Source organism: Hevea brasiliensis, chromosome 14, assembly GCF_030052815.1.
Source record: "Hevea brasiliensis isolate MT/VB/25A 57/8 chromosome 14, ASM3005281v1, whole genome shotgun sequence".
Classification (NCBI taxonomy): domain Eukaryota; kingdom Viridiplantae; phylum Streptophyta; class Magnoliopsida; order Malpighiales; family Euphorbiaceae; genus Hevea; species Hevea brasiliensis.
Genome location: NC_079506.1, coordinates 19,864,056 through 19,873,131, shown reverse-complemented (window position 1 = coordinate 19,873,131; position 9,076 = coordinate 19,864,056). Strand labels below are relative to the sequence as shown.

Sequence of the window (9,076 nt, the reverse complement as noted above, 5' to 3'; positions counted from 1 at the left end):
CCTTGGAGACTGATTTGGGCTTTAGTCCCTCTTTATCATTTGAAGTGCTCTACTTTAGCTTTTCAATGGATTAAACAGCACTCAAATTAGAGACCCACAGCTTTAGAAACACCTAAAAAATACAGCAAAGGTAAAATGCTAAAAATTTCTCCATTTAACACAATTATTCCACAACTATCTAAAAATATGCCTAGATGATAAATATATTTTAACCAACTAAATTAAACATAAGAACACACTAAAAACACTAAATGTAATGAGAGTAAAATTAATAAATTATGCACTTATCAAATTCCCTCATACTTATTCCATACTTGTCCTCAAGCATAACTTAAACTCTCAATCAACTCCATTTAGGAGTTCCTTAACTTTACCCTATCACAACATTCTCTAACAAAAGATTAAAAATTTAAAAGAAGAGGCAAGTAAGGTAATAACCATCACAACAAATTCCATCAACACTATATCAACAATTTTTCAACACGAAATAAAAGGCTTGAAATCAATTAAGCTCACACAATTAAAGTTCCATAAAATTTTTAAGTCAATACACACCAAAACACAAGGTTAATTTATCAAGGCACATTAATTATAGCTCTTTGCAAATCTTAGAGGAGATAAAAATGCCCCCTTTTATTTATTTGAAATTGGTACTTCTCTCTTGTCACAGTTACTTTTTTTTTTTATTTCAAGCGTCACCTTCAGAAAAGTACTTTACTCATATCCTAGCTAGCTTTTGGCCTGAGAATCGACATGGGGTTCATGAAGACCCCTGGTTAGTTTGCTTAACTAAAATAGCGGAGCAATTTTCAAGTTCAACCTTTTATTTCCCCCAATTTATGCATCTACATATTATAAAGTGCCCTGATAGATTAAATAAAGTTTTGAAATATGCATGACATTAGTTTAAAGCACACATAATTAATCATTTCACCATTAAATCAAGCCTAAATGATTTAGCAGAAAAAATTGATATATGGTATGGAGAAGAGAGAAAATCTATCATTAAAGTTACTATTACCTTACATAAAATCTCAAAAGTTTAATGTAAAATAGAAAAGTCATTTCAAGGACAAAGCACTTCTCTCTGAGAGTTAATAAAGAATCATGAATCAAGCTTATGAGAACAAATTTTATTTTATTATATATAAAAGATTGCAGTAACAAATTTCTCCTCCCTCACACTTAAAACTTACATTGTCCCCAATGTAAAGCCCAAATGCAAAAGAAAAGAAAAAAAAAATACTAGAAAATAAAATAAAGTAAGGGAAAGAAAACAAATCTGATTATGGCTAATAAGCCACCCATGGGTTGCCTCCCAAGAAGTGCCTTTGTTTAACATCGTTAGCTCGACATGACAAAACTCCTTAATCCACATAAATTGGGTTACTCAATTTGAGCTCCTCCACTATATGCTCCTGAAACCCTTCATAAAATGGCTTGAGTCTATGACCGTTGACTTTGAACACTGTATTGGTTCCTAAACTTTGAATTTCAACTGCACCATAAGAAAACACATTAGTAACAACAAAGGGTTCAATCCAACGAGAACGCAACTTACCAGGCATCAGCTTCAATATGGAATTATATAATAAAACTTTTTGCCCAACCACAAACTGCTTCCTTATTTTGTCATGGAATGCCTTTGTCTTTTCTTTACAAATCCTAAAATTTTTATAAGCCTTAAGGCGAATTTCCTCTAATTCATGCAAATGTGATTTTCTTTCTAACTCATCCTCCATGCTTAACTCAAACACATCCTGCACAAATGTATCAACAGCACCAATAGAAAAAACAGAATGATTATCAACAGGATACTTTATGGCATCAAAGATATTAAATTTGACAGTCTTTCCATCAAACTCCATAGTTAAGGTACTCTTATCCACATCAATTTTTGTCTTGGCAGTTTTTAGGAAAGGTCTTCCAAAAAAAATCAAAGCTGACTTTGATGTGGGAACACTATCCTCCATATCCAGAATGTAAAAATCTGCAGGAAAAATCAATTCTCCAACCTGCACCAACGTATCCTCAACTACTCCCAATGGGTAAGCATTAGAACGATCAGCTAATTGAATAATGACACTGGTTTCTTTCAAAGGACCCAAATTTAAAGTTTGAAAAACTGAATTTGATATAACATTAATAGATGCTCCTAAATCTGCTATTGCACTTTCAAATTTAGAATCACCTATTCTGCAGGGAATAGAAAACGAACCTGGATCCTTACACTTAGGGGGTAATTTTTGCTGAATTAGTGCTGACACATTTTCCCCCACACTGATCTTCTCATTATTCCTCAACTTGCGCTTTGTAGTGCATAACTCCTTCAGGAATTTAGCATACTTTGGAACTTGTTTGATCGCATTAAGTAAAGGTATATTCACCTCCACCTTTCTGAAAGTCTCCAAAATTTCTTTCTCTTATTCTTCTTTCTTAGTCTTAGCCAACCTGCATGGGAATGGAGGAAGAACAGAATTATTAACCTTATTCAAGTTAGGTTCAGTATTTACCTCAACTTCAGGAACTTCAGACTCTTTTGCTCTTTGTTTTTTTCTTTTTCATTGGCTCATGTGGAGTCTGATTATCAACTTCTTTCCCACTCCGCAATAGTATAGCACTTGCATTTTCTCTGGGGTTCATGATTGTTTATGATGGGAGCTTTCTAGAACCTTGAGCTTCCAGCTTACTCACAGATGAGGCTAACTGACCAATCTGCCTCTCTATGTTTTGAATGCTATTTTTGGTATCCTATTGAAACTGTTGTGTATTGTTAGCCAAAGCCTTAACAATTTCATCAAGTTACATACCTTGATTTGAGGGAGGCGAAGGTGGAGGCGGTTGTGGTTGTGGTTGATTCACTTGTGGTCTTTGTGCTGGTATCGATTTTACACCGGTTGATTCCCATAACTCAAATTGGGATGATCTCACCATCCAGGATTATAAGTACTAGAATAGGGATCATACCTGCGTTGTGGTTGTCTATAATGTCCTACTGCATTAGCATGTTACATTGATTCATTCTCTTGTAACACAGGACACATGTCAGTAGCATGACCTGAACTCGAACAAATTCCACATATCTTAATAGTCTGCATGTTCCCTACAGCCAACTGCCTCACCAAAGAAGTTAAATAAAAAATTTGTTTCTCAAGGTTAGATGTACTTACCTCATTAACCTTCATAGGTGTGTGATCCATTCTCATTCCAAACTGCTGAGAATTAAAAATCCAAAATTAAGATCTAAAAATAAATAAGAAACTCTCCAATTAAACAAACTTCAGTCCAAGGTAATTCGCATTCCAATGCATTGATTTGATCATAGATAAAAGAAATACAATTATATCTTATTAAATACTTAACGTAGATTTACAAAACAATGAGGTAAACCCTTGACTTCCCTATACTCATCAATTCGAGCCCAACACTCTTGTTGACTCTAATTATTAACTGAATTAGTATTAAGCAATCCTCATTAAATTAATAACTGCTTTAAGAAAAGGAAGTAGTTAAGCTGAACAACAATTTATGAAGCATAAATCATTTAATCCACCCTATTATTTCCTTAGGTTATTATCGAAAACTTGGATCATAATCAATAAAACCTAATTGCTACTCATGTTCAATCTTACACAACAATTACGGATTATGAAGATGAACTAGCTATTGATCAAATCAAACAATTAACTAATAGGCCTTTTTAGTAAATCATTCAATAGATCAAAAATAATTAAATCAGAAAACAATAGATATTCAAAAATACATAAATTAAATTAAGAACCTGGTCTCACAAATTACACATAAGAACTTGAATCCATTGAACTTAATTAAGAACTTAGCCACTCATGTTCATGGCTTACAGAAAAATAAAGAAAAATAAAGAAGAAATCTAAAAAGAATGAAGAACGAATGTCTTCTATGGAGAACGAAAGTCTGAATTGAGATGCTTTTAGCTGCTGCCCAAAGATGTATTTATAGTAAAAAACCTAATTCCAAAGATAGGAACCAAACTAGGAAAAGTTTTGAAATTCAAAAAGGCAGATTTTCAGCTTGCATTCACATTTTTGGAATCAAGGTCGATTTTTAGTGACTTTCTTTCTAAATCTGCCTCTGCCCTCTTCAGGAAAGTTGTAGCTCTATTTCTTAGCTTTCCAATGGGTACTCATTTGCCCAAATCCTAGGTCTACAGCCTATGTTATGGCCCAAAAATTGAGACTGGTTCAGACAGATGGTCCAGCCCATAGTGACAACTTCATTGCCATTTTTGATAATTAAAATGGCTTCATCTCGCATCTAGCCCTTCATAGAAGTTGTAGAGGTGGCTCTTAAGGTTCAATTGGGCTTGGCCTTGCTTCATTTGGACTTCTGAAACTCTAGATACAAATTAAATACTGAAACTGGTTGTGACACATCGAGTTTGGACTTTTGCAATAGATCCATAACTCATTTTGTCTACCTTGGAGACTGATTTGGGCTTTGATCCCTCTTTATCATTTGAAGTGCTCTATCTTAGCTTTTCAATGGATTAAACAGCACTCAAATTGGAGACTCACAACTTTAGAAACACCTGAAAAATATAGCAAAGGTAAAATACTGAAAATTTCTCCATTTAACACAATTATTCCACAACTATCTAAAAATATGCCTAGATGATAAATATATTTTAACCAATTGAATTAAACACAAAAACACACTAAAAGCACTAAATGTGATGGGAGTAAAATTAATAAATTATGCACTTATCAGATGCACATTTAAATTATGGATAATCTATGTAGTTCATGACTATATTTGTGTGGGTCAAGTGGCGTGAAGCGAAAAATCATCTACTAGAATCGCATAAAGTGCACCAAATAATGTCCAGGAAAGATAGTGGAGTCACATCGATCTCACTTAAGTATCACCTCCTTAGACAGCATTTTCTAGACATGCAATTTATATAATCTTAATAGATACGAGTCAACTGATAAGTAGCATCTTCCTATAACACTGTCATGGTATTAAAGACTTATGCCGTAAGGGCATAGATAAACAGGAGTCATCACTCGGGTAATAACTAGGACATATTTATTATTTCTTTTAAGGGACATCTGATTGAGGCATCAATTTCCAAAGGAACAACTGAATGGACTTGATTGATGCACTCAATTTTCTGATAGGGTCATGGATGGCAACTTACTCCTTGCAGAGGTTTCACAACTGTCATTACCATGGCCCAATGTTTAGGTTTGCGATAGTGAGTATGTAAGGGGAAGGTGTTAGGCACCTTTTATGCCTTACGCTTAGTCTAACCTCGTTAATCTGAGTGCCAGTCCTTTATTAATATTTCTAAAAATATTATTTATTCCTTTATCAAACTTCTTTTCTAAAAATGCAATCTATAAATCTACACATACAAGTAATTAAAACAAGGGTTGTTATTTACAAATAATTTTCATATACAAGTACTCCCTATTTATGGGATTGCTAAATTAAATTAAGTAAAATGATAATGAAACTCTTAATTAATAAAACTTTTTATCAAAATTAATAAAACTCTTAATTTACATATCTAGCACAAATAATAATTTATTTAAGATACATTTCTTAATGATTCAAAATAATTTTTTTTAATTTATTGTGAATTAGATTAAATGTTATTAATGAATTTTTTTTTTGAATTTTTTTTTTCTTTACACTAGAAAGGATTTATAATTTTATGTGTATCTCAATTCAGTGATAAGTTGTAATCATTTTAAAAATGACATAAATCTTATCAATATTTAACCTTTCATTTTCAAGCCACTAATACTCCCTTATCCCAAAGTTTCTAGTTTCTACCTACTCTATTTTTGTCCACTTCTTTCTTAGCTACTCTTTTAGTTTAAGTTGTAGCTAAAAAGGAAAACATAATTTGCCATTAGAATTAATTTCATTCATCTTCTCTCAATTTAAGTTATTGTATCGATGATGTCCGTTGATTTTAATTTGTATGTAAAAATCTCTAAACTTTAATTTTAATGTCATTAAAATCCCTATGACTTACTATCACCGATTTACAAACTAATTTGTCCCTAGATTTTACTCACCATGCCTCAACTTAGATGGATATATCATAATCATCTCTCAACTTTAATTTGCATTACGATAAATTTCAATTTAACGTATTTTTTCTTTAAATTTTTATAATAATAATAATAAATCATAAATTATGATTATAAAATTTCTCTTTCAAATTTTTATAGTTAGTTTGAAATTTTAAATTTTATTCATTTAAAATAAAATTGATATTTTTGAAAATATGTAATTATTACTATTTTGCTTAAAAAAATTAACAATATCATTTGTTCTTATATTATTTTTAATATCTAAAGAATTAACAGCTAATTTTCTTAATTTAATTGATTTTATTTTAATATGAGAAAAAACCTTAACAATATATATTATTTTGCTTTATTTTAATGACATTCAAACTCTAACTAAATATGGATGATTTTATATTTTATGTAGGTTGATATTACATATAGTTTTTGTTATTCTTTCTTATATTTATATATATACTATAAAAAATAATTAGTTTTACAATCGATTTTTGTAATTAACTGAAATTACTTGTTATTAGTAGCCAATTTTACAATTGATTTTTTATTTTAGTTTTTTAGTAAAATAGTTAATATTAAAAATTTAGCAACCGATTCAAGAACTGTTTATGGAGTCTGGTTATCAACTTCTTTCCCACTTCGCAACACTATAGCACTCGCATTTTCTCTGGGATTCATGATTGTTTGTGATGGAAGCTTTCCAGAACCTTGAGCTTCCAGATTACTCACAGATGAGGCTAACTGACCAATCTGCCTCTCTATGTTTTGAATGCTATTTCTGGTCTCCTGTTGAAACTATTGTGTATTGTTAGCCAAAACCTTAACAATTTCATCAAGTGACATACCTTGATTTGAGGGAGGTGGAGGTGGAGGTGGTTGATTCACTTGTGGTCTCTGCTGTTGGTGTCGGTTTTGCACCGGTTGATTGCCATAACTCAAATTGGGATGACTCGCCATCATGGATTATAAGTAGTAGAATAGGAATCATACCTGCGTTGTGGCTGTCCATAATGTCCTACTGTATTAGCATGTTGCATTGATTCATCCTCTTGTAACGCAGGACACATGTCAGTGGCATGACCCGAACCCGAACAAATCCCATATACCTTAACAGTTTACATGTTCCCTACAGCTAACTGCCTCACCAAAGAAGTTAAATTAGAAATCTGTTTCTCAAGGTTAGATGTACTTACCTCATTAACTTTCATAGGTGTGTGATCCATTCTCATTCCAAACTGCTGAGAATTTGCTTCCATGTTAGTAATCAGCCTCCTTGCCTCTTCTGGTGTCTTGTCAACCAAAGCTTCTCCACTAGCAGCATGTATCATACTACGGTCCATTGGTAGAAGTCCCTCATAGAAATATTGAATCAAGAGCTGCTCACTTATTTGATGATGGGAACAACTTGCACACAGTTTCTTAAATCGTTCCCAATACTCATACATGCTGTCTCCATTGTACTGCCAGATGCCACAAATTTCTTTTCTTATGTTGGCAGCATGGGAAGCAGGAAAATACTTCTCCAGAAATATCTGCTTCATCCCATTCCATGAGTTGACAGATCCAGAAGGAAGGTAATATAACCAATCCTTAGTTGTGTCTTCCAGTGAGAAAGGGAAAGCTCGAAGCTTGATTTGATCCTCTGAAACTCCTTGAGGTTTCATGCTGGAACACATAACATGAAATTCTTTTAAATGCTTATGTGGATCCTCCCCTGCAAGACCATGAAACTTAGGCAACAAATGGATTAGTCCAGATTTTAACTCAAAAGCAACATTTAAAGCAGGGTATTGAATACACAAAGGCTGTTGGTTTAGATTAGGAGCAGCCAACTCTTTCAAGGTTTTAGCAGCTATGGTTTCATTTTCGGAATTTGAATCCAAATCCGAATCTAAATTTAACTCCCTTGGAGATTAGACTCCTTCAGATGTACAAGGAATCTGCTTAGCCTGCTTAGCCAATTTTCTCAACTGTTTAGCTATTTTTTCTACTTCTTGATCAAAGATCAACTCACCAGATTGAGAAGTTCTTATCATAAACAAAAAAAAAAGTAAAAATAGAAAAATGCCTCAAAACCCTAGAAAACAATCGAATTTGGCCTCAAGTGGGTGGGGCCAAAAAATCCTATATATTTATTGGTCTTGATCAAAACGTCATTTCCTTCAAAATAGGTATGGGCCACCCTCCAAATTCAACTAAAATTCTTAATGAATAGTAACACCATAATTTTTTTTCAAAAACCTAAAAACAGCAACAACTCACAAACAAAATTAATAACAGAATACCCTAACACTAAAAACACGAAATCCAATAAATTTCAGTCCTTGACAACGATGCCAAAATTCTTGGTGGTTGTCGTATCCACTAGAAATTAAATTAACTGAAATCACCAATTATAAAATATTTTCTGCAGTAAGTGATAAATCCAGATTGAACCCTGGAGACTGAATTATTAAATTTCGTGCACTTGTGTACTGGAAAAAAGAAACAAAGGTTGGGGGGGGGGGTAATTTGCAATCCAAAGAAGAAATAAAAAATCCAAAATTAAGATCTAAAATTAAATAATAAACTCTTGAATTAAACAAACTTCAGTCCAAGGTAATTCGCATTCCAATGCATTGATTTGATCATAGACAAAAGAAATACAATTATCTCTAATTGAATACTTAACGTAGATTTACCAAACAGTGAGGTAAAAACCCTAACTTCCCTATACTCATCAATTTGAGCCCAGCACTCTTGTTGACTCTAATTATTAACTGAATTGGTATTAAGCAATCCTCATCAAATTAATAACTGCTTTAAGAATAGGAAGTAGTTAAGCTGAACAACAATTTATGAAGCATAAATCATTTAATTCACCCTATTGTTTTCTTAGGTTATTATCGAAAACTGGGATCATAATCAATAAAACCTAATTGCTACTCATGTTCAATCTTATACAACAATTACGGATTATGAAGATGAACTAGCAATTGACCACATCAAACAATTAA

The 9,076-nt window shown here is 32.5% G+C and overlaps 1 non-coding gene and 1 pseudogene across 1 annotated transcript; one reads left to right on the top strand and one right to left on the bottom strand.

Annotated features, from left to right (window-relative positions):
- Window positions 1–1,480: 1,480 nt before the first annotated feature.
- Window positions 1,481–7,876, bottom strand: LOC131172865 (uncharacterized; annotated as a pseudogene).
- Window positions 7,467–7,573, top strand: LOC131173670 (small nucleolar RNA R71). Its single transcript, XR_009143983.1, has one exon. It is a non-coding gene; the product is annotated as a small nucleolar RNA R71 (small nucleolar RNA).
- Window positions 7,877–9,076: the final 1,200 nt, after the last annotated feature.